This window comes from Balaenoptera musculus, chromosome 16 (genome assembly GCF_009873245.2).
Source record: "Balaenoptera musculus isolate JJ_BM4_2016_0621 chromosome 16, mBalMus1.pri.v3, whole genome shotgun sequence".
NCBI classification, from domain to species: Eukaryota; Metazoa; Chordata; class Mammalia; order Artiodactyla; family Balaenopteridae; genus Balaenoptera; species Balaenoptera musculus.
Window position 1 is genome coordinate 39,335,510 of NC_045800.1, and position 19,183 is coordinate 39,354,692.

At 42.1% G+C, this 19,183-nt stretch overlaps 1 protein-coding gene across 4 annotated transcripts in view; it reads left to right on the plus strand.

Moving 5' to 3' along the window:
* SGMS1 (sphingomyelin synthase 1) overlaps positions 1 to 19,183 on the plus strand; it is a 295,764-nt gene that overhangs the window by 190,614 nt on the left and 85,967 nt on the right. The window contains exons 1-2 of one of the 4 annotated variants that reach the window (XM_036829633.1): positions 6,260 to 6,611; positions 9,485 to 9,607. The exons of 2 other annotated variants lie outside the window; for them this stretch is intronic. The gene's annotated coding sequence lies outside the window, so the exon portion shown is untranslated. Of the gene's footprint in view, positions 1 to 6,259; positions 6,612 to 9,484; positions 9,608 to 19,183 lie in introns of those variants that run through there. One more of the 4 variants, XM_036829632.1, reaches the window with a different exon arrangement.

Genomic DNA, 19,183 nt, shown 5'->3' on the forward strand with positions numbered 1-19,183 from the left:
GCATTGCGTGTTAGACTTCCTTATTCTCAATATGTAGTTTTTAGTCACACAATTTATACTGACTCTCTCACTAGCTTAGTGTATATGTCCTTTCTTTAGACATATATTGTAAACTCTTTAATTTCTTTATCTTAATGTTTCCCCATAATATAAGCTGTTTAACACCCTGTTACAACAAAATTAGACTCAGTAAATTATTGACTGTTTTCTTTGATTTTCCCCCCCTCAAGTTATTTGTCCTTTTCTCCATGATGTATGAAGTTCATTGTTCTTAGTCCGTGTGCTCCTTTTCTTTTTCTTCTTATGGTGTCTGATGTGTTTAAGGCTCTGCATGGGAGAACCAGTTTGTCTTGGCTTAGTAATACCTTACCTCAATTTGGAACAATTTTCAGTTGACCTGTCATATTTCAGTTCATGTGCCTAGTGATCTGTCTAATGACTAATCCTGGCTTTGGACCATGGAGTAAAACCAAAAGCTCCTACAAGTCTGTCTTGTAACTGAAACTGTAACTTGAAACTGATGAGCAGTTTCTAGATTAAGACAATGTACAGTTTACCTGTGCCCTGCCCTTCCTTTATGATTGAATTCAGCTGTTCTATGTCTCATTACTCATGACCACCTCTCCAGTTTAATTTCAGAAGGCACTGGGTTAATTTATTATTAAAGCCCCATCTTGGACCAAGGGCTTTCAAACTTTTTGTCCAACATGCACAGAAAGAAGCAATTTTCAGCCTCCATCAGATAGGACGGAACACTCAGGGAGCTGCCATGGTTTATCGCTAATGGTCTGCCTTTAGGTTGGGTGGTGTGTTCATGATTGTTGATGTTAATATTATTTTTCCTGACAAATAAGTTAAATATTGGATTGGCCAAAAAGTTCGTTCGGGTTTTCGTAACAGAAAAACTCGAACGAACTTTTTGGCCAACCCCGTATATTCTCTTGTATGTAGTAAATACTGCATAACCAAAAACATTTTTTAATGTTTTAATGTCACATCACATTTTTTAAAATGTGAAATACAGTTAAAGCTGTGAAATGCATCCATTGCATTTATTTTGGCAGAACTGAGTCACCTTAGCTAGTTATTTTTGCAATTTTAACTTTCTTCTAAAACACCTAAGTGCCCTCTAAGATAATGCTCTCTTTTTTCAACAGGGCAAAATCAATTTTTTATGAAGATACTATTTATAGACCCTTAATTTGCAGACGATCTTCATGTCAGTACAAGCATCTGTATAATTTAAGGTTTACCCAGAGAAATATTTTCTTTTGTTTTGCCACAGAGAAATACCTTCTCTTGGGAAGATATACAAAGTTAATGTCTGGCTATTGACTGTGAGTGACTACCCACTAGTTCCTTCCCTTCTCTGCAGGGAAATCTAGATGCTTACACAGAGTCTGAAACGTTAGCTCAGCTCTTAGTCACCTGAACTGAAAGCCCGCTCTTGTCTGGCTGCTACGGGTATCAGACAGAATAGTCCCAGCTTTGGGGTCAAACATTCATAGCTCTGAAGCAGGCTCTGACTCGTCTTCATGATTGACCTTAGGCTTCAAAACCTTCTCAAATTCCCAGTTTCGTCGTGTGTTCAGTGCAGTTGTTAATACCTGCCTTGCTGTATTGTGTACAGATTAAATGTAAAGTGATATGTGCACAATGGAAGCCACTATCATTACTAGATACTCAGTAAATGAATTAAATTGAGCATGTTTTTCTTGCTGTAGGTGGAATTTCAAATACATTTTCCTATAGGAACAATGTTATGAATGGGGTTTGAGTATAGTGTTAGAAATATTATTAACATTATACTTCAGATAAATCATGAGTTCAATAGGCCTTTAAAGTCTAGCAGAGAAGCCAGTCTCTCTACATTTGGTCTCTAGTGAAATGCATTTCAAGTGCCACAGAAGTGTTCATGAACGTTAGAGTTCATTAAACAACTTTCAGAACGTAATTTATTACCAGGTTGAGGACCGCTTAGATAAGCTTTTGCGTTAGACTTGAAATGGAATTTCTTGATAGGTGGTGATATTTTGGGGGCAGACAAATGAGCCCTCCTTTCCACTTCTGGGAAGTAAACTCACCTGTCTTCTGGAGAACTTACTGCTCTTCCCGCCAGTTCAACGAAGTAGTTCTAGTGTAGACCAGTCAGTCATGGGACCTTGGCCACTGGGGTGGCTACATGACCCCAAGCTGGACCAGCATGAGTTTTTCCTAAGAATTTTTAAAATTATACCTATGGAATAGTCCCTCTTAGTGGCAGAGCTGGGAGTTAAGTGGAAGAAGGCAGATTTTAGGAAGGGAGAACAAAGCCAACCTGTAGAAGCAAAGATGTCCTCTTGTCCTGGTGGAGTTCATTTTGAGTTGGTCCTAAAGCCTAGCCACCCCTGTGGCTTTTGTGTTGCTAGACTCAGTGAGTCTGTCTTGCTTTTGCCTCTGCTCCTTCAAGTGCCGTTTCTGTTACCTGCAAGTTAAAGAATACTGACTAATTCATTTGGTTGTTTGTACTTGGAATATTTAAGAAGTCTGTGTCTTTGTCATGGGCAATTATAATAAATGTAATTGCATAGTAGGATGGCTGATTTATCATATAGCTTTTTGAGAACAACGGTAGCGTTTATTCCCATCTCATAAAAGCAGAAATGTATTAGCACTAATCAAAGGATACAAGTGACTCCGTGTGTTTATGTATGATAATGACTCTTGGACAGAGGCTTGCTCTAATGCAAATGTCATATAGCTTTTGATTTTAAACCATATGAACAAATGGAAACTTATGATGGTTCTAGTGGTTACAAGTTGCCTCGGAGAACTGCCATTTGCTACCTTTTATGCTTAGGAGCACTTGTAGGTAAACGGGTAGATGTTTCTATTTAAGGGGGAATTGGTACTTTGGTAAGATGGTCAGATATGTATGTATGTGTTCCTTACTTGAAAGGGATGATAGAATGACTTAGTCCCTCTGTTCTCGTGAGTGGGTTAGTATTTGGGGAACTGAGATTGTATGTGCTGACACTCTTGTAAACTGTGCTTCCCTTTAGGAAGTATCAGATTTGCTTTCTCAGTAGTGGCATTCTTTATTGTTGGAACATGTCGTAAAGAGCAAAGACATGCATCTGCCACTTGGGTTCTGCTTGCCAACTGGTTTGAACAGCTATAATATTTGTGTATTCTTGATGTGTCAGCAGTCAAAAGGAAAGTTTGCCTTTCTCCTTTGTGGCTGTTATATAACTTAAACATCCTTATATCAACAACTATTCAGAATCTGCTAGGTCCTGGGGGATACAAGGCCTCTGAAACACCATCTCTGCCTCCGATGGACTTTTGTCATCTGCCAAGAGAGAAAAGTCAGGGATTTCAAAAAGAAGGAAGATACTAAGGCTCTCTAAGTCAGTTTGAGATGGAGGTATAAAGAATAAGGTCTGTAGGCATTTGGAGGAGAGGAGAGTTCCCTGGGGCTTGAGCCAGTGAGGAGGGTTCCAGGAAAAGGAAGGGGTTTGAATGGGGGTCTGGAAGGTAATAACTAGTAAGAAGAGTGAGAAAGGTCATCAGACAGAGGCCATGGCATGGGCCCAGGTGTGGAGGTGATAATGTGCCCATTGCATTAGGGGAACAACAAGTAGACCGGTGGGGTTATTTGGCCAAGGGTTTTTTAAGTGGAAGATGGGGGTTGGATAGGTGAAAGCCAGCTTTTGAATGACAAACATTATGGCATTGGGGCCGGAGCTAATCGTTTCCTTTTTTTTAACCATAGATTGACAGTCTTTGTACTTCGCATTTTAACTTTAGGCGACTAAGATATCCTAGAAATAGTGAGCCTTTTTCTATTGTGAGGATGTTCTAATAACATTGGTAATTATGTCCTTATTTCCGAAGCATAAGGATCATTGTAAACATCTCTCGGGTGCTTTGAGTTATGATCTCAGGTGCACTTATTTATGAAGCCTTCCTTCTTCTTGAACGGAGCACCCACTTTATACATTTTCAGCTTGACTGGATCCTAGACAATAGAAACAAACTAGGTTATCGCTCTCTTTCCTGTATGGGCTACCTTTCCCTTCCTCTTTCACGTATCTCAGCGTATCTATGTATGGCTGCACACATGCGTACAATTGCGTATTTAAAACTGCAGGGTCACGAAGTTTCTTGAGTTGCTCATACACACATAGAATATATATACATATACATGTATATATATACATGTATATGTGTATATATATATACATATACATGTATATACATATACATATATATGTATATATATATATAGTCTTCTCATATAAAAGAGCTACAGTTCTTGATGTAACAGCCAACATATTATCAGTTTGGCCAGTATAATTGATGGTAATAGTTTCATAAACAGAAAATCAGTGTGCCTTAAAATAGGTATGTATTTACATGAATGTTTGAAGAAAGTCGCCTGTAAAGCAAATGTTTTCCTCTTGATCTCTACTATAAAACTATACTAGTTTAACTGATAGAGAGAGGATCCCCGGTTTATGACATGATGGCACGCTGGACTCTGACATTTATCACATGATGGTGATGATGATGTGTTGGGAGCACAGAGGATGGAACTCAGTGACCCTGGCACGAGGGCATGGATGACTGAACCAGGATGGAAAAAACGGTTCAGGTGTGAAAGACATTAGGAAGGTGTCATCATGCCCGGGGATAGTGAATTGTCAATAGAGAGGGAGAGAGCTCAGATGACTCCAGAATTTAATTTACAGTGTCTAGGACAATAAGATTACCTTTATGAGGAATTTGAGAGTCAAGAGTGATTTATCGGTTTCATCATCTAGGATATAGGCCCAGTTTATGCCTGTTGCTAAAGTTAAATGTTAGGTTATAGGCTTATCTTGTGCCTGCTCTTTTGGACCATAACTTGGTCTTAAAACTGGAAGAACGCTTAGAAATCTGCAGAGAGAGATGAAGCAGTTTACTAGGGCCATGTACCTGATACTTATTGGCAGAGATTAGGACAGGAGCTCTTGACTCCTGGTGTGAGTTCTTTCTATTCTTCCATGATGGTTCGAAGAAAAGAATAGCATTTTAGAAAGGGCCCTTGATCTCACTTAAGATTTTATCTTTGGTTTAAAGAGTATTTTAAAGAAATCTTGGCCTATGGAATGACTGGTTTTAAACAAATATGAGGAAATTAAACTCAGGAGATTGTCTCCAAAGCCAAGATGGTTTAATTGGTAACTTAAAAAAAAAATTATTCCTCTGCAAAAACTCTCTTCCCTCACTAGTAACCAACTCTTAACTGGTGCTCAGGACCTAGCAGTTCTGTGGTCTCCTGTAATTTGCCAATTCCAAGCTACTTTAAGTTTCTTTTCAATATTTCTATTCCAAAATGATGTTTAGGGTACAGTGACCGAGATAGAATGAATATTTCCAAAATCACTCTTACTTTTTAAAAGTTGGTTTAATTGTGGCATAAATGGAATCATTCCAATTTTAAGCCTTTTTTTCCCCTGCTACTAATAAAATTTCTCTTGTATAACAAGAACACCAAATCTAAGAATCCTAAACCAAAAGCTTCTTCGGTTTTCTATCACTTAAATAAGGGACTCAGACCATGCAAATACCAAAGAACTATTTCAGCTCGAAAATTCTTTGGATATTTTAACATTGAAAAGAATTTATACAAAAATTATGGGCCAGTTTGTCCACAGGTTTGGAGATTTTGATTCAGAAATCAGAGGGACAAGACAGCATTGTTTGAGTGCCTACTGTATGTCATGCACTGTCCAAATGCTTTGCATGTATTATTACATATAATCTGTCCAGCAAACTGTTGGGTAGGCATTTTGTCCCTTTCACTGCAGATAATTAACCCGCGCAAGATCATACAGTGTCAGAGATTAGATCCATCTTAGAGGTTAGATCCCAATCTGCTTGGTCGCCAGATTCCACGCTCATTACGTCCAGGATCGCTGCCTAGCTTAAGAACTTTTACTAAGTAACAGAAATTAACATACATCCACTGATCAAGTATCTATCATAACAAAATTAATCCTTGTTTTGTAAGAGTTGTAAGGCCATCTACCATTTTCTTGACGTTGTTAAAGGCTTAAGTTGAAAAAAAAAAAAAAAAGTCTAAAAGGCTCCTAAGCCTGATATAAATCAAGAAAGGAAAGTTCCGCCTTAACCGACAGTGAACAAGCTTATTGGTTAGGATCACACGGGCTGACTCATTTCTTTTTTGCTGTGTTAGAGGGCCACACCCCGCATTCCAAAAAAACCTCTGCTGCCCGGCCACACCCGCGGCCTCCCTGCTGGAGCCTCTGGGGTTGGACCCGGCGTGCCCGCTCACAGCTGCTCGCCGGAGACGATCCTCCCGCCGCCCGCCCGCCGGGGCGTCGGCTGCTCAGCGCCGCGGTCCTTGCACCCCGACCCCTCAGGCCGCGGGAGAAGGCGGCCGGGGCCCGCCGAGGCGCGGGCGCACCCGAGGAGCCGGGGTCGCGGGTCCGCGCGCCGCCGGCCGCCTTCGCCTCTCCGCCTGAGTCCGGGCGGGCAGCGCGCACCCTGAGCGCGCCGGCGCCGCGCGCAAACTTGGCGCCCCAGGAAGTTTCCCGAGACTTGGCCTCCTGGGAGGAGAGACCGTAAGTACTGCTCCTTCTGGGATGCTAGGCTTCATTAGTGTGCTCTCTGGGGGACGCGTTGTAGCACTCACAGACGGTGGGACCTGGTAAAAAGCCGGGAGAAACAGCCTCCCTTGCCTTGCAGAAAGCACTCGGTACCGCAGTCGTTGCCATTCCTTCTACAGCGAAGTGAAGGGACTCTTAGTTTTCACTGAATCCGCCTTGATGATCAAACAGGCAGTAGCTGTTGACACCTGAGAACGCTCACAGGGTAGTTGATAAAACAGTGGATCGGGATAGGCTGCATCAATAAAACGCTCTGAATGTTGCGGGGCGCTTTTGACAGCCAAGGATCCAGCGGGTGGTTTCGGTTTGGGGTTATCCGGCTTTCCTAATGGAGGTTTTTGAGGTAGTGGGGTTATATTTACAGCTTGGTTACTCAGTTTTGGGGAACTACTCACTTTCTCAGATTCCAGTCCCCGTACAAAAAGGTCCTTCAGCCAACTCCTTTGGCTGGTTGGGAGCGAGCTGCTGAGTGAGATCTGCGCTCAATGCCAGAAGGAAGCACGTGCACCCCGTGATTTGGAATGAGCATGTTTACTCCACAGCCATGCTTTCTATTTATTGTGGCCAGGTAACTGCTCTTGTGGAATTTGTGGAAATAAATACACCGAGAAGAATGCATGGCACTTGCTTTTCTTCCCCCCTCCCTCTCCTATTTGAGTTTGCTATGTGTAGATGTTACTTAGGTTGTAACGGGAACCAGGAGACCTAAGGTCTACTGACCCTGTTGAATTGATTATCACTTTTAAATTTATGTAGAAATAGTGAGCTTCTTTTAAAAATCTGCTCTTAATTAAAACTGCTTTTTAATGTAAGAAGTTAGTCAGCAAATGCGTAGCAGTTTGTATGGTGCAGGCAAATTACTTTCTTCCAAGAGGGATGGGGAGGTAGAGGGCAGGAGAAGCAGAATCTTGTGATTATTGCTGTTTTACTAAGGACATAGTGCAACAGACAGGTATCACCGTCAGAAACACTGACTGTGCTGGAAAGGCAGGCTGAAGACTCCCCTGTAGCATAAAGGATGACAGGAAAATGTAAACTGAATTATGAAGTTCCAAATATGAATTATAAAGGTATGAATAGTATCTTTACACTTCCTTCATTTTTGAAGATACAGACTCTAATGCAGTAGACAAGCTCTGTAACAGAAAGAAAGAGTAAAGTGCTTTGCAACTGACTTCTTTAGCTCTATAAAGGAAACTGCTCTAGAAAGAAATCACTTCCAAATGGAATAATTAAAATGGTTTGTTAGAATTTTTAATTAGCTGCACTTTGAACTCCTAGTACCACTGTTTTTGTGCTCATGGGCTAATGGGTAAACTCACTTGCTTTGAGTTTAACTGATCAAGCACCTCCTGTGAGAGGTAACTCCTTGGGATCCCATTTCTTTTGGGAAACAGACTGTGATAGTGACAGAAATGGCCTTAAGTCCACTGGGGTACTTGGAAAAGCCCCCTCAGGTGGTGAGCATGGGAAAATATGTCTAAGATCTAAAGGGATAATTAAATTTTAATTTTGATTCAAGTTTTACCTAATAGTTGTAACAGAGCTGAACATTTAAGTGAGATGCTTTGCACCTGCTACCTCATTCTGTTTTTCCCGATAATGCTGAGAGGTAGAGGTATTATCGTCTCTGTTTTGTGATGAAGAAACAGCCTCAGCAAGGTTACATAATCTCCAAATTTCACAGTTGGTTAATTTAATTTATAATACAAGGTAAGATTTAAGGTTTGTAATTTTTCCCATGTGGCTCCAATTGCCCCTAATATAGTGTTGATTTTTCTGTGTGAAATAATCCAGAGGTGGTTCTGGGTTCAAAGAAGATTTTTAAGGAATTTTAAAAGCTCTGCATTGCCCCAGTACCAAAACATCAAAGTTCAAGAAATAATGCATTTACTTTGGAAGCTTGTGGTTTTCAAATATTAACTAAGCAAGCCCTCTTCTTCATGAGCCTGTTGATACCTAAGGCTGCCTCATAGTTGCTGATTTGGAGGGACTTTCTCCTACCTTCTTCCCTGAAGCCCTTCTAGTTCTGGATATGCAGATTCTTCGGTTCCTCATCAAGTACAGCTTGGCTGTTTTCTAACTGTAGCACCAAGCGGCTGGGTCCGTGGACGTCCGGTGGTTGAATGTCTGAGTGCACTCGGGCAGTATTTTCTATGCTATGTGAAATGATTTTAAATTTCTGCTAGCACTTAGGTTAATGTTGAACCTGTTTGTTAGGAATGGTAAGGTCATGAAAGGCACACTCTGTGAACGCTAAGCTTTTCTTGTTAGACGGGAAAGGCTCAGCATGTCTCACCAGGGGCAGCCAATTCTGAGAGTCCATCTGCTGGATCATCTGTTGGGATGTCATATAATACAAGAGAACAATGTCTTAGAAGACCACCAACTACAGTATCTATACCAGGACCGAGTGTGGCTCACACCCTCCCTCATCATTCTTGCCATCTATATGACGCTGAACACACACCCACCTTCCCAAGCAAAGCAAGGACGCCTTGGCCTCCTCCTTAAACCTCTCTAAACCCCAGCTGCTTTAAGTGGCTGGAATTCTTGAGGATGTTGAAAGGACATGCCAGTGTGATGATAAAACCATTCGGGGGTGATCTTGAGAAAATCATGGAGAGAAGGAAGTATGCCAGACAACTTAGATTTTGAAAACCGGGGAGATGGTAAATTCTGGAAACTTTAGCTGCAGAGTGTATGTTGCTGTTTAGCAGACTAGTAAATCACATTTTTGAAAAGATGGATTGGGAGCACTTCAAAAAAAGTGGTGGTGATCAGTATCTAGCATCACTCATCTCCAGTTGACCTCTCTTTTTCGATAGTTGCTGAACTAGTATATCAGGACATCATGCCATAGATACGACATGTCTGCTCTGGAAAAACATTGAACAAAGTGTTGTGTGTACTTTACTCAAGATGGACAAAGTGGGTGGACAGCAGTATAGGTAAGTGAGTTTGTGTCTTATACCTGAAGATGGATGATCAGTAGGGTGACGTCAGACTTGAATAAGGTGCCCGCAGTGTGCCTTAAGGAGGGCATTTGATACAGCTGGACAACAAAACACACACTAGTAGAGACAGAGAATTTAGAACCAAGGAGGTGGTAATCCCACAGTTCTTTGAGGCCCTGTAGATAGTGGTTAAGAACAAGGACTTTGGAGCCTGCCCTTGGGCAGGTTATTTGAGCGCTCTGTGCCTCAGTCTCTTCATTCATAAAATGCAGATAATAATACTTCCCTCATACGGCCGTTGAAAATGTTAAGGATCAAATTAGATTATTCAGGCAAAGTGCTTAAAAACAGAGGCTGGCCGTAAATTGTAAATTGTGTGTGCCACGTTTTAGTCTTTTGTTGTTGCTACCGCTTTTTCTTCCTGTGGCAATGTTGTGCATATTTCTGGGTTTATGTTTAAGTGTGTGTCCAGAATGGAGTAATCAGGTTTTGGAGAGGGTCTAGAAATTATGTGAACAGTGGTTGAAGACGCTGGAGACGTATACCTTAGTGTAAAAGCTGAAAGAGAGTAATCATATACTGTGAAGTGAAGCAGAAGTGGTCACATTCTGAATTCTGAGATATTTCATCCAGTCTAACAAGTGCTTTCTCTTAAGGAGCTGTAGCTTGGTATAAGAGAAATCTCCATTAAACGAGGATTTAGTAGAATTCTTTCCTGGTTATCAGTACAGCCTTTAACCAGGCAGTTAACTCTGTGGCTTTCCTTGGGGTGTGATTTACCCCTCAAGGGACATTTGGACATAGTTTTGATGGACGCAGCTGGGGTGGGAAGATGTGCTGCTGGCGTTTGACGGGTAGAGGCCAGGGGTGCTGCTAACATCCTGCAATGCACAGACCAGCCCCACAACTAAAAATCATCCTGTTCAAATGTCGATAGTGCTGAGGCTGAGAAACCCTGGCTTAACTCTTCAATATGTGTGCTTCTCTTTGTGAAGTTTGAATACTGATCTTTGCCTTAGCGACATCACAGAGTAGCTTTAAGAGTATATTCGTGAAAGGGCCTTTGAGAGTTAATGTATTCTGAAATCTGCAGATGTAGACAGCATATACCTTTTATCAGCAGCGGCACAGTAAAATATTATTTGCTCCGTTCCAGGGAGGAATATGTTACAGTCGTTTGAGAGTCCAATAAGCCTATGCTTGAACCTCAGCCCTACCAATTCAACCTGCTGTGTGATTTGGGGCAAGTTTCTTTATGTGTGAAAACCCAATTCATGTTTCATAGAGTTTGGACTGTGCTACCAGATTTACATACATGCCTTGTATGTAGTAAGCCATTTTACAATTAACTTTTTTTTTTTTTTGGCAATGGGATTGAGTGGTGCTTATTAAAATGTAAGATTTGGAAAGAGGATGAATAAAGAAATTGGATCTTAATGTTAAAAGACAGAAAACAAAAAGACTTCTTGTCTTCAGAAATTAGGAGAGGTGAATGTCTTTGCAAGTGTTGCTTTGGCCTTGTAGGTAAGGACCATAATATGCACCAAGGTGAGAAGCGCTTATCTGAGGAAGAGGATGAGTTGCATGGAAAACAAGAGTTACCTACTTCATATTAGTCTGGAACTAGCCAGGATATGGTTTCTAGGTTTGTGAATTGCTCCACTACGAAAACTTGTAATGTTTGTTCTTAAGCAGTGTAATTCGCTCTGTTTTTTCATCTTACTCTTGATATTATGGTTTCTTAATATATTTTCCAGTGCCTTAAGATGTAAGCCACATACCCAGCCACTGAACGTGTAAGTGTGTCAGCTTTGCAGTCTTAGTGATTTCTGTACCTTCTCAGCCTCCCCCCAGAAGATAAGGCAAAGCTTTCATGTGATCACTCTTCCTGTCACCTCCACTTGAGCACCAGCTGTGGACCTAGAAGTCTGGAGTCCATCCACAAGGCCGACTGTTTTCCTGCTGCTGTGGCAACCTATGTCAGCATGTAGCATAGCCATAAAATCAGTTGAAAGTTAATGTATTTGACTTACAAGTGTGATTGCATGTGTGTGTGTGTATGTGTGTGTGTGTGTGTGTGTGTGTGTGATAAGGCTTGGGTGGAAAGATCCCCAAGTGTGTACAACCCACCTGCTGTCTACTTTGTAAAGGCAGAATGTTTTGTAGCAATGTTCATCTTCCAAGGAGGTAGCAGTCAGAGACCCAGCAATGAAAAGTTCCCTGAGTTAGAAACAGGCTCTTACTCAGGTTGGAGAGTGGAAGTTAGTGATTTTTTAAAGAGAGGCTACTCCTAATTTTCTTTCTCATGGTCCTTACTGCATTGGAACTGAATTGTTTAAACCTCACATAAACACGTGACTTGAGCCCTCAGATGGAAGAAGTGTTAGTCCCCCAGCAGCTTGCCTCTCTCTGGGCATCTGGAAACCTTTCCTCCTGGAGCAGTGGGGAGAATTCATGGCTGGCTCATACCAGGAGAGCGATGGCAGCCCCAAGGTGAAGTGCAGCAGCCGCATGTAGAATGGAATGACTTGGGGATCACCCTTTGGAGAATTTATAACACAGACTAAGCCCTGTTAGTGCTCGGAGGCTTTCATTAAGCTAACGTTCAAGCTTGCTTAACTCTCCTGATTGTGCAGAAATAGAAGATGGCATTCAAGACCCTCATGGTCTCAAGCTGCCCCTGATTTTCTGGGTAAGCATTCTTGGCAAAAACTCAGTGATTCTAACGGAGACTCCCGAATTGGTTACACAAAATTGCATACCTCTCTGGGGCCAGAAGGCAAGAGTTTGATATTAAAGCAAAGCTGAAAGTCAGGTTAATAATAAACCAAATGAGATTAATAGATACATCACTATTTTAGATGGTGCCATTGACCACAATTCTTGAGACCTGATAGATGACTGCTCCACTTTAGGTAAATCCTTATATGTATCATTTTGATTTCTCAGAGGTGGATGAGACTAGAAAATTCCATGAGCTGCCAAAAGTGTTGTTAAAAGTGTTGGAAGGCTGACTATGGATTTACAAAGGCCCCTGGGCACCGGCTTGGTGAAACTCTTCGGTATTTGATACCAAAATCCAAGTTCTAGCCTTGTGCTGAGTCAACAGATCTAAAGATAGATTTCTTTGGGTTTTGAAACTAGAGTCTCACCAGAAGGCCCCAACACATTTTAGACATAAAAGGAACAAAGAGATTTAAAATGTCAAAGTAGAGTGTAATAGGATAGCTCATTCTCCATGTCTAAGGTCTGTTAGCTTGTATTTTTGGCGTTTAATGGTTTTTTAAAAATACACTTCTTTCAATATCAGTTGTGGGTGGAGTTTTCTATGCTTCTTTTTTTTTTAAAGCTGTCCGTCCCCGTTCCCTGAAATTCTTAAAGACTTCATCTCCCTGTGGAGTTGTTGGCTCCTACGCTAAATGTGGTGTGTGTACCCTACATGAGGGCCAACACGGAGATCCCTTCCACTTTCTGACTTGGATAAAAAGATAAGACCCCCAAAGAAACTATGAAACACCTCTGTAATGAATGAATCACAGCAAAGATAGAGAAAGTAAGTAAAGAGATTAAATGGCTTCTAGGGCAGAACTATAACTTAGTTGAAGGTACTGGCATGCTAGTCTGAGAAGGGATCTGTTTGAAGGGGAATTTAGCGGAGTGGAACTTGGAGAGGCCAGGCTGGCCTCTCTACAGGAGAAGGTCCCCTGCCCCTTGTATAGTATCAGCAGGTCTCCGTATGGATCTTATCCCAATGGTGGGGCCATCTGTGGGCTTTTGAAATCAAATGGTTAGGTTCCCAACCTGACTTAGACTGTGGTCTTGCCCTCCCCACTGAACACCCCTGAGACTACCTTTTTTTTTTTTTTTTTTTTAATATTTTTGGCTGTGGTGGTTCTTCATTGCTGCACACCGGCTTTCTCTAGTTGCAGCGAGCAGGGGCTACTCTTCATTGGGTTGCACGGGGTTCTCACTGCAGTGGCTTCTCTTGTTGCGGAGCATGGGCTCTAGGGGTGTAGACTCAGTAGTTGTGGCACACGGGCTTAGTTGCTCCGCGGCATGTGGGACCTTCCTGGACCAGGGCTCGAACCTGCACCCCCTGCACTGGCAGGCGGATTCTTAACCACTGCGTCACCAGGGAAGTCCCCCCTGAGCCTACCTTAACCTCACAGTTCAGTGTCAGGCCACACAGGAAGCCACAAAACACATTACCTTCCATGCCCGTGATGCATCCTTCTGATTATAATTTGGGTTCCTCATGAATTATACTTTTCAGGAGACACAGGATCAGCAGATATCAGCATCCACCATCCAGTCTACATGATGGTATTAAATTGACATTTTTACTTCACTGTCACCCTGAGTTTGGTTAGCCTGAACCCTCTCTTGATCACCATATTTATGAATTGCAAGGTTCAAGGGCCAGCCTTGGACTGTGGTAAGTCCACCAAGATGCAGTACTCTGCACGGACTAGCTGGCTTCCCCAGTGTTGCTTGTCTTCATGGTGAGTGTCCTTTTCTTATGTTGTGACCGGCAACATAAGAGTGTGATTCCCAGGGGGCTTCCCTGGTGGTGCAGTGCTTGAGAATCTGCCTGCTAATGCAGGGGACACGGGTTCGAGCCCTGGTCTGGGAAGATTCCCACATGCCGCGGAGCAACTAGGCCCGTGAGCCACAACTACTGAGCCTGCGCGTCTGGAGTCTGTGCTCCGCAACAAGAGAGGCCACGATAGTGAGAGGCCCGCGCACCGCGATGAGGAGTGGCCCCCGCTTGCCACAACTAGAGAAAGCCCTTGCACAGAAACGAAGACCCAACACAGCCAAAAAATAAATAATAAATAAACAAATGTGGGGTTTAAAAAAAAAAAAGAGTGTGATTCCCATCCTAATGATAGTATATTTTTTGCTTTTTCGAAAATGTTGAGAAGAAAAATGAGTGTAACTGAATGCTTATTCATGCTGGAAATGTGATGGTCTATTGTGAGTGACTCATGTAGACATGAGTAAAGCAAACTAGAGTACGTTGTTATCGTTACAGTTACCATGTAAACTAACTAATTCCTATTTTGCTAGTTTGTGTATCCTGTAATTCTCATTTAAATTGCACAAATTACTAAACAATTACAGAAGTCCCCAATCACAGCAGTTCATAGCCCACATTTCACAGTAGAATTTTTCAGTACGGTTTTGTATTGCTAAGATTCTTGTACATTTATGGAGTATACTTTTACTTGGTTCTCAGGATAATATGGCCAAGTCTTTGGGGCATTAGGGTTCTGGAAGCTGTGGTACTTTTAAAGTCTATTCATGTAAAACTGTCCTTTTAATATTTTTATATTCCCACGGATATACTGAAACGATTCCCTGCAGTTAAGTACTGTTGATAGTAAGTGATTTTGTGCTATTCAGCAATGGTTTGATAATATCAGTCTAGTGGCCTGGGAGAGTCACCTTCTTAAATCTTTAGCATTTACTTCTGGGAGCAGAATTCTCAGGAGAAGCAGGAACCTGATGTCATTTACTTTGATGATGTCCACGTCAAGGTCAGAGATGTGAAAGTGAATGTTTCTAACCCAGAAACTAGCCATCACCGGTCTAGATCAAAGGGAATGCCTTTTACAATTGGAGCAGCTCCGGGATAGATGGAGATATGTCGTGTGAAAACCACACGGCCCTGGGAAGACTCTAGGAGAATCCTCTTGGAAAGAAAGTAAGGATTGGACTGGGTCAGTGCAGTAGGGAATTAGCAGGAGGTTATTCCCATTGGGTTGAAGAATAGGGAACGCAAAGCAAGGTTCTAATGTTATTTACAGTTCCAGAGAGTTCCTCCTCTTACTGGACTGAACCCTGTACTTCTCACCAACCAACATTTCCTCCAGCCCTACATTCTCAAGCTACCATTGTGTTCAAAGGAGATTTATTCTCTGAAAGTTTGTTAACTAAGTTACCTGAGTAAACTGTGTGTTCCTGTGGTTGGAGATCAGGTAGGCCAGGGGTTGTTATATTTTTAAACTGTAAATACAATGAACAAAAGGGCTGCTTCTCTCTGTATCCACCTGTTCCCTGCCAACGCCCACAGAAACACCCGCAGCAGGAGTTCTTCCCCACAATAGAGATGACCTTATGCTAGACCTCTGCTGTCCAGTCCTGCAGCCACTGGCCACTTGCAGATATTTAAACACATTAAATAAAATTAAATTAAACATTCTGTCTCTTAGTCATGCTAACCACATCCCGGTGCTCAAGAGCTACACGTGACTGGTGGTCACCATGGTGGGCAGGACAGATACAGACCTTTACGTTATCTCATCCCAGGAAGGTGATTCAGCCTTAAGGAAAATATGTATTAAGGCATTGGATCCATTTTCAATAAATTCCTATATAAACCAAAACATTTCTAGGGTTTAACAAAGTTGATTCTTTCAGGCCAAATGAAGGTATTATTACTATTATTGAAAATCTTAGTTTTCCTCAAGTTTCAACTTTGAATTCCAGCGGAGCGTGACTGCTTTTGAGAGTCAAAGTGAATTATCAGCACATTATAGTGTAACTGGCTAGTCAGGGCCTAAGTAGGAAAACAGAAGCCACTTTTATTTACAATAGAGGGTATTTAGTGAAGTTCCTTCCACAGGTGATGGTGCAGCAGGGAGCCCATTGAAGAAGCCTAGAGATTAGCCCCAGCAGGAAGTCATTACTAGTCTCAGGCTGGAGGGACAAGTTGTGGAGGCTGTTATTGGAGCTCAGGGACAGATAAAAGCCAAAGCCACAAAGGAGATCCCGGACAGGAAGGTGGGTGAGAAGTACTAGTGGCAGCTTCTGCTCTCCAGTCTTCTGCCAGCACCTCCCATTGGTTGAATCCAGCAGGTTGATCCCCTGTGACAACGCAGAGCAGAGTCGGGGACCAGAAGGGATGGATCTATCAGCCCAGGACCAGCGCAGCTGGTATGTGGTGAGCTGAGCACCTCTTATGTATTGGGTTCGCCAAAAAGTTCATTCGGGTTTTTCCGTAACATCTTACAGGAAAACCTGAACGAACTTTTTGGCCAACCAATATAAGGTGACCTAATGCGTCGTGGCCTCCAGGCGTGCGCAGTCATGCACTTTTCCATACATCGCTTAGTAGGTTGCATTACATGTTTCTCTCTTGAGACGGACTGTGAGCTCCTCGGGGGCAGGGACTGTGTTCCATGCATCTCGGTAGTCCAGGTCCCTGGCACATAGTGAGTACATTTTTCGATTTTTAACAGATTGGTTCAAAATTTACTGAAGTGCATTGTTTGGAAGATTTTTTCACAGAAAGCTTTCACTTTTTTTTTTTTTTTTTTTTTTTTAAATAAAGAATATGTTTGCAGCCACCAAATTAAAAAGGTAGAAGCCAGTGCCCTCTCTAAGTGGGCAGGGAAGATGAGGAACCTAGGAATGTAGTATCATGAGCAAGAAGAATGAGTGGGGGAGGGGAGGGCCTGGAGATCGGGAACCAGGGTAGGAATCTTCTGGGGGAGTTTGTTAGGGTCTAATAAATAAACGTCTGGACTAGCCCAGTTATCCTGAGTGCTATCTTCTCAGAATCCCTGTGGTTTGTCATTTTGGCTCAAACTAGGGAAAAGCGGGGCCTCTGAAAAGAACATCCCCTGGCAACTAAAAATACTATACACTGATTATACAGAAATAGAAAATAAATCAATTCGTGGTATGCCATCAGCTTTGGATCATTGGCTTTTTTCTCCCAATATTTTAAGATAATATTGTAATCTTTAATACTGTAATAATATCTGTAATCTCATAGAGATTTTAAATTCAGTTTAATTATCCTGTTTTCTACACTGAGTCCACTACTATCCTGACTCATGTGATGGTTTATGATAAAAGTAAATTTGCACCTAGCATAAAGTAAGCATTCGATAAATGTTTGTTCACCAAGTGAATGGCTATATGGTTAGGAATCATAATTTAAAGGCTTCAGCTATTTTTCATAGCATGAAATCATTGCAGAGAGCTCTGGTCTAAACCTGTGTATTTCATCATCTGTACTACGTCCTATAGCAGTATTCGTTTACTTATAGCTGCTCACAGTGGTTAGGCCTTATCTCTTTCCTTCACAGCTGCTGCATAAGGTAGGTATTATTATTCCCAGTCATGAGTAAACTTGCTGCTGCTTCCATGTAATGGCCAGACGTTCAAAGACAAGTACGAGCTGGTCTCTGCCCTAGAGGAGCTCAACACCTAGAATGTAGGTCCATTTCAGTGGAACTAATCCTGTCTTCAAGGAGGCCTCTGCCAGGGGCCTTAGGGTGAGCAGGACTTGCCAGGGAATGGGAGTGGGGCCTACACGAGGCATTCTAGGCCAGGTTCACAGCCCCTGTGAAGACTTGGAGCCCTGAAACAGCCTGACACTTTGGGGTTCCTTGAGTCACTGAGGGAGACCAGAATACAGAGGCTGGAAGAGTGTTCTCCTGTAGGAGCGTGATGTTGTCGCAGGGGCGGGGGGAGGTTTAAATAACGTTATCCTATCTTTAAGCTACGAAACTTTGATGGCAGGGAGGATCTTATATCTCCCTGGATTGTAATAACCCACGTGATCCCTTCTGGAGGCCAGGGTGTAGGCAGCGACAGTGGTTCCAAGCAAGAGAAGACATATTCCATTTAGGAGAAATCTGTGGAATAGAATTGGTGGGATTTGGTGACCACGTTTATGTGAGAAAGTGAGGGAGGGGTGCAGAATGATGACAACCCTTAACCTACAAGAGAGTGCCTCTCCCTAGTGTTCTTTTCCTTCCTCCCACCATACTCCAAAAAAAGTCTTTTTTTTCATGACGTGGAATTTAACCTTAAAATTGCACAGGTCTGATCTAACCAGGAAATCCTCAAGGGATAACCAGATTTTCTCCCTGAAGTGATTTTCATTTAAGTGGGAGAAGTTTTAATACAATGAAAAATCATAGTGCTTCTTACTTTCTGCCCTTCTCTGACTGTTATTTAGAATTTTATTGTGAAAATAACTTGAAAAGTGAGGAATATGAATGTGGGTTTTTTTATGTCTTTTTTTTTTTTTTTTTGCTATGTTTGTTTTCTGAACGGATAACCTCTCCTGATCTTTGGAGCATGGAGTATTCGGCACATTTGGGCTCAAGCTCTCCATGTGTCAGGGTGCTAGGTGTGGATAACTAAAGACATGTCAGATTATGTGGGCTGGGTACTGGATTCGTGGTTTGCCTATGCTAGCTTAACTTACTCCTCACAGCATTAATATTATAAATATCACAGTGATACATTATATATATATATATATTTTTTTTTTTTTTTTTGAGAGGTGAGCAAACTGAGGATGAGAGAATGTAGGTAGTTTAAGGCCATGCAGCCAGGGACAGAAATGGAAAAATGCAAATTCTTGCTCTTTCTTTCACTTGTGTAGTTTGCCACGGGGCCTGCAGCAGGAACGCTGCTAGATAAAGAGAGTGTGTCGGTCAGTGCAGTCGAGGGGCAGATACCATACAGTAGTTTGAACAGGGCAGCACTTAAATATTGAGAGTTATTAGCTATGACAAGGGGTTGGAGCAATGATGGCTTGGCTAA